A 7,500-nucleotide genomic window follows, 5' to 3' on the forward strand; every position below is an offset into this window, starting at 1 on the left:
CAAACCGTTGGAGCAAATGATAGCTTCCTCTCTACCATCAACGAAAGGAAATTGAAATGGTACGGCCACGTCAGGTCCCAAAGCCTGGCAAAGGAGATTCTGAGAGGTGCATGCCACGAGAGCAAAAGAGAGGATGGGAGAGGGGGTGGGAGGGGAGGGAGGAGGGAAGGGGGAAGAGAGAGGAGGGAAGGGGGAGGAGAGAGGAGGGAGGAAAGAGGAGAGAAGAGGGAGGAGGGAGGAGGGAGGAGGGAGGAGATAGGTGGGAAGGGGGGGAGGATGGAGGAGGGAGGAGAAAGGAGGGAGGAGAGGGGAGACTAGAGAAAAGAAAAAAGAGAGAAGGGTGGATAGAGTAGAGAGAAGAGAGAAGAGTGAGAGTGAGAAAGTAAGAGAACGGCAGTGAGAGAGTGAGTGAGAAAGAGAGAGAGATAGATAGAAAGAGAGAGAAGAGAGAGCGAGACAGAGAGAGACAGAGAGAAAGAGAGCGAGAGAGAGAGAAAGAGCGAGAGAGAGGAAGAGAGCGAGAGAGAGAAAGAGAGCGAGAGAAAGAGAGCGAGAGAGAGAAAAAGAGCGAGAGAGAGAAAGAGAGCCAGAGAGTGAAAGAGAGCCAGAGAAAGAAAGGGAGCGAGAGAGAGAAAGAGAGCGAGAGAGAGAAAAGGGAGCGAGAGAGAGATAGAGAGCGAGAGAAAGAGAGCGAGAGCAAGAGCAAGAGCAAGAACGAGAGCGAGAGCGAATGCAAGAGCAAGAGCAAGAGCGAGAGCGAGAGAGGAAAAGAAGAAAAATAGCCACATAACACGAGAGAGTAAGTAGACCCGAATATCTGCAACTCTCAGATGACTATCCAGACCAGGTCAGTTCAGTGAGATTTCCGAAAGTAAGCCTCGCCTGGCCTCGTTTATGCCCTGGCTTGCGCAAAACAGTGTTTGAAGATCAGCTGCCCGGCGACCTAGATTGCGGGACAGGAAGAATGTATATATATACAAACATAAATGCTTACATATCTATATCTATATGTACCTATGTATGTATCTATATCTATCTATCTATCTATATCTCTATCTATATTTATTTATGCACACATGCACACACACACACACGCACACGCACACGCACACGCACACGCACACGCACACGCACACGCACAAGCACACGCACACGCACACGCACACGCACACGCACAAGCACACGCACACACACACACACACACACACACGCACACACACACACACACACACACACACACACACACACACACGCACACACACACACACACACACACGCACACACACACACACACACACACACACACACACACACACACACACACACACACACACACGCGCGCGCGCTCTTCGGTCTCATGACAAAACAAAGGGAATTACAGACGAACGCGGACCTGTAATACTACGTTTATTTATCCTATTAAAGGAAAAAGCGAAAATAAATACTTGCTTCAGCTTACACGTTGCTGAGCGCTCGACGCCTTCCTCTGTTGTTATAAAAATACCGAAACAAATAAATAGAACGTGTGGTAATCCTGTGCATGATCCTCTGCATGACAGCCACGGCTTCCGATGACTTTTCTTTTTATTTTATTTTGATATAGAAATAAATAGGAGTTAAAGATTTTTTTCCGCTATGATGAATCATTTTTTGTTTTAAATATTATTCCGGTGTTCGATATGTATGGCCACAAACCATCATATACCATTTATTGGGATTATCAGTCTTGACTGGTGGATTCGGACGATTTGGGCGGGGGGGGGGGGGGTTAATAAATGAATGCAAATCAGTCACAGTCTGTTCGTTTCTAATCCATTCTTTTCAAATGTTTCTCTCTTTCTCTCTCTCTCTCTCTCTCTTTTCTCTCTCTCTCTCTCTCTCTCTCTCTCTCTCTCTCTCTCTCTCTCTCTCTCTCTCTCTCTCTCTCTCTCTCTCTCTCTCTCTCTCTCTCTCTCTCTCTCTCTCTCTCTCTCTCTCTCTCTCTCTCTCTCTCTCTCTCTCTCTCTCTCTCTCTCCTCTCTCTCTCTCTCTCTCTCTCTCTCTCTCTCTCTCTCTCTCTCTCTCTCTCTCTCTCTCTCTCTCTCTCTCCCCCCCTCTCTCTCTCTCTCTCTCTCTCTCTCTCTCTCTCTCTCTCTCTCTCTCTCTCTCTCTCTCTCTCTCTCTCTCTCTCTCTCTCTCTCTTTTTCTTACCATCTATATAAACGTAATGACTGAACCAAAATCTAATAATAAACGAAGGGATGTCAACTATTCAACAAATCTTGCTGTCTAGGAGCAGTTTTAGAAATACTTGTGAAGTCCCACACAAAATAATCCGAAGTGACATAGCGAAAAATACAGTAATCTCATTGATCAACATCTGGAAAAAATATGCTAATCTACATCAAGATTGCATTTCGACTTGGAGTGGAATGTTGGGCGAGAGAATTAAGAAATTCAAGCATTTAAGTTGTGGAGATGGACAGACAGACACACAAATGAAGGGGTTAGGGATAAAATTGTTAATCAGAGTCTGGTCGGTGGTATTAATAAGCGCGAAATCACTTTTGCTGGACACGTGGCACGGAGCAAAGGTCAGGAATAGGGCTTACTAATGGGTATGGGGTACGGGAAGAGAAGATCGGAAAGGCAAAAGAAGAAGAAGAAAGGAAGAAAATGGAAAAGAAAAGAAACAATAAAAGAAAGGAAAATAAAAGAAAAGGAAAGAAAAGAATAAAAAAAGATAAGATAAAAAGATAGGAAAAGAAGGGAAAGGAAAGGAAAAGAAGAAAGGAGAAGAGAAGAGAAGAGAAGAGAAGAGAAGAGAAGAGAAGAGAAGAGAAGAGAAAAGTTAAATGACCAGAAATATGAGAAAACATCAAAGCCTTAGCAGGACTGAGCATCGCCGGGCCCGCTGGGAAAAGCGAGTCCGAGGGAGAGTTGGAGGAAATTTTGTAAAGGTAGATCGGCCGAACGAACAGCCCGGTACATAATGATAATGGAGGGCTGTAGTGCCAGGTACACGTGCACCGATTTCGCAGGTTTTCGAGTCGTATCCGTGGGCAGCGTGCGAAAAAAAGCGGTTTCTCGGCGACACAGAGGTCACGTCTTGGAAGAATCTCGACGCCCGTGACCTCGTGGGCGCGTTACGTGTGTCCCAAAGACCATAGAGTTATTTCGGGACATTTTTGTTTATTTATTTATTATTCTTATTTTTGTTCTGAAGTGTTACGGTGTATTTGATGGTTGTTGGTATGAGATAATCTAACTTAATATAACCTTGCGTGATAATGCTTGGTTATGCTAAACTAAGCTGATTCAAAAATACCTAACCTTACCTTGTCTAACTTAACCACGTTAAGTTAGACAATCCAGTGAGTGAAATACTTATTATTGCTTCGAATGTCCGTATTTGGTTTATATAGGCGCGAGACCTGAAGGTATAAACTTAGGCAAACCATCCGCTTTTCCTACCCACGTTCTATTTGTTATATCTTACGCGTTGGGCCTGCAAGAATTTGTTATTGGTGATAATCAATACTGAAAGTTTGGGGAAGGAAAGGATGAATGCTTGCGTCGCCTTGGTGGAGTTTCAGAAAATATGCTAATAAACTTTTGATATATTCAGAAACTTTAGTCTAGTTGGGTGATAACTATTTCCATGTAGAATTTAGGGAAATCGGTAAGAAAAATAAGAAAAAAATAAAAGCTTTTGATCAACATACATATTCATACTTTTGTACGAAGACACTTCAATGACCAACACACGAGTCAGTTTTATGTATCAGTGATATCCTTTTGCAAGAAAACAGTTTGGATAAAACATGGCTCATATGAAAAAAAGAAAAGAAAAATGAATAAATAAATCACATCACTTCAAAATCAATAAGCTAACCTTTGTTGCCAAATAACCTTTACACATTTGTTACGAAACCTTTCCTTGTCTGAATGACATTTACGCCAAAACTGCGCCCGCTCCGAGATGGGACCTTCCTTCTTTATAGAAAACGGTAATGGGTGATCAAAAGTCCTTTTTCTTCTCCCCAGCATGTACAAAAATATCTTCCTAATGTAAGTTTTATTTGATTTAGTTATTAGAATGAAGTATTTATCTACTATTTCGTTGTAGAACTGTTGTGGATTTCTGTAGAAGCATACCGTACCAGAGTGGTTATCTAAAACGAAGGCTCGTAAGGTGTTTTTTGTAGATTTTTTTTTGCAATCTGATGTGAACCTAGGATTAAAAACCAGAAGACAGCCAATGAAATCAACTTGCTCGTCATATTCCATCCGTGGCATAAAAAGCAAATCTCTTGGTGCACAAATCTTAGGGTACTTAGTCATCATAATGAAAGTTCTACAGCCAACCGACATTCATTCACTAGCTTCTCTCAGCTACTTCACGAATGAATGACCCTTTGACATGAAGTACGTCGAACTAGAATCCGGGGGGGGGGGGGGGGGGGTAATTCTCATTAATTTAATCAGGTGTGAAGCTTCGGCAAAATGCAAAATGCAAAGTCTGCTAATTGCAGTTGGGATGATAGCAGTAAAGTGTCACACGTAACGCATTGCCTGCTCGCTTAGAGTATTGCGTATGGAACATGGAATAGTGCCATAGTAATCCTTACTCCAAGTGGTGTCCAGGTGGCACTTACTGAGAGGAATGCTTGTTAGCCTACCTGCCCTCCTGTATCGTTGCGGTGTTGGCACGGCGTATGATTTTTATGTTAATTAATTATCCACTTGTACAGAATAGTGACAACTGTATTGTCATTTCTATGATTTACGTGTGGCATAAGCGCGCCGCTCTATTGCTGGTGATTGTTTGACCTTGCAGCCATTGACAAGTATTACGCCTATGTACGGCAACGATAGTGTGTGCATGTATACGCCAGGTGAGTGCGTAATCAGATACTTCTGGGCTGGCGGAGGAGAAAGAAGTGTGGTGTGTGTGTGTGTGTGTGTGTGTGTGTGTGTGTGTGTGTGTGTGTGTGTGTGTGTGTGTGTGTGTGTGTGTGTGTGTGTGTGAGTGATGCCCCCATGACGGTGCTGTTTTTAAGTATTTTGAGAGTGCAGTCAAGTTGTTCTACTTATGTCGGGTTTCCTGTTCATTACATATTCGATATTGATTTGTTATACAATATTTCAATTTACTAATTATTTTGTTAAGTAAACTATTGTTCACGTTCTGGTTTTGCGTATGATTTCTACCCTTTACACCTCTGGATTTCAAAGATATAAAGACCTATTTATCTGAAATAATTAAAAGTATTAAACACGGTTGTCTTAATTAGATTACATAACTATATAAAGAGTAATTAATTTGAATGCTGATTAAGCAAGGTTATAAGGGTACTTTTATTTTTTTATGCCATGTGTGTTCTAGTGACAAAATAATTGTTTTATGACAAAACAGAAGAATAATATGTATTTACGTCGCACCTTTATTTCTTTAGGATGAGGTAAGTTACAGTGTTGGTGACAGTATAAACTTCTATGTTAACTATGATTTCTAATGTATTTTCAAACGATTTTTAAAATTGTTTGTAAAGCTGACTGATGCCCTTTATATGATACTCATATTTTTTTTTAAACAGTGAAAAAACATCTTATCCTAAATCCACTTATGAACAACATAATCTGCACGGAATATCCAGATGATCCCGTCCTAGTCAGATGAAGCAATAATTGTGCAACAGTGCAATTTTCTGGTACGATGCTTGACTTTATAAAGTAAGCTTAGATAAACGGTGTTCATTGCGTCAGATATAGAGGAAAAAGATGTGAAAGGGAATACATCTCTACATGTATTTCTGATGAAGATATAGTCGGAAAAGATTAAATACATCTCTTGCAATGTTTAGATATCCATTTTTATTTATACGTTTTTCACTATAGAATTTATATTTGAGAAACTGCGCTTTTGTCTTAAGTAAATATACGTCTTATGTCGACTTATAATCAGTAGTTATAAGTATTTTTATATTCCAGTATGATTAATTTTACTTTGACGAACGAATGCCGAAGAACTGATATACCTACATCCATACGTTTTATTATTATTCAATTGTTCAATCCCTGTCTCTCCCCTACAATATCTTTCCTGTAGAGAGAGGAACATTTTCTCCTCTCGATCGTCCATGCTGGGAGCCGACTCGTGTTAATTCTTCAGGATTTGCTGCCTGAGCCGACGAGACTGACTTTATGAGAATGCTATGGAGTTATCACCACTGAGGTCTGACTATGTCTTTTCTCGGGATTGGCGAAGGTTCTGTAGCACAGAAAGAAAGTTACACATTGAATTTGATACACACACACACACACACACACACACACACACACACACACACACACACACAAACACACACACACACACACACACACACACACACACACACACACACACACACACACACACACACACACACACACAACACACACACACACACACACACACACACACACACACACACACACACACACACACACACACACACACACACACACACACAAACACACACACTTTGAACATTAATGACCTTTTAATGACATTATGAGCAATGCAATGAGGGAATTGACACACAAAAAAGCGGCAATCTGACAGTAGAGTTCTTGCTGATTCAGTTGGATGCGTATACATTAATTTGTGTGAGTACGATTATGTTTTTTTTTTCTTGTTTATGTGGTTTCTCTGTGTGTGTTCGTATGTATGTGCGTGTGTGTTCGCTTATATCCCACCTCCAAAACCCGCCTCTTCGTAATTTTCGCCTAATAGATAATAGATTATTTCTCTTAATCATGGAAGATTCTTATCACAATCACACATTAATTAGATCCGATCTTGGTGTCGCCCCTTGAGATTCCATTGATAATTACTTGTCTTCTCTGGATAACGGATTGGATGCCTGGCTTGCTCTCGCACACTGCTCCAGCTCACCCACAATTTCTCGCGACGAACACGCGAGTCGGTTGATGCGAAGAGATAGAGGAAGGGAGGGAAAGGGGAGAGGAGGAGGAGGGAGGAGAGGGAAAAGGGGAGAGGGGGAGGGAGAGAGGAAGGAAGGAGGAAGAGATAGAGAGGGGACAGACAGGCAGGCAGACAGGCAGGCAGGCAGGCAGGCAGGCAGGCAGGCAGGCAGGCAGGCAGACAGACAGGCAGCAGGCAGACAGACAGACAGACAGACAGACAGACAGACAGACAGACAGACAGACAGGCAGGCAGGCAGTTAGACAGATAAAGGAAGATAAAAGGATAAAACGAAAACAGACAGACAGACGGACGAATAGGCAGATAAAGATATAAAAAATAGATAGCCAGACACAGACAGACATACAAAGAGAGAAGCAAACCCCTTATACACGTGCATAGGCCTAAACAGAAAATATTATCTGAATGATTTATCTACCTATGTATATGCGAAGTATTTACGATATTGTTTCTGTTTATTTACTGAACCTTGAATCATTCCACTTATTTCGTTGAATAATCTATGTGTTCTTATATTTACAGAAGTAAAA

The 7,500-nt window shown here is 41.5% G+C and overlaps 1 protein-coding gene across 1 annotated transcript in view; it reads left to right on the forward strand.

The window, feature by feature from the left end:
* Nucleotides 1-7,500, forward strand: part of LOC125027587 (5-hydroxytryptamine receptor-like) — a 663,787-nt gene that overhangs the window by 325,451 nt on the left and 330,836 nt on the right. The window lies entirely within an intron of this gene.

The sequence above is a fragment of the Penaeus chinensis genome, chromosome 7 (assembly GCF_019202785.1).
Source record: "Penaeus chinensis breed Huanghai No. 1 chromosome 7, ASM1920278v2, whole genome shotgun sequence".
NCBI classification, from domain to species: domain Eukaryota; kingdom Metazoa; phylum Arthropoda; class Malacostraca; order Decapoda; family Penaeidae; genus Penaeus; species Penaeus chinensis.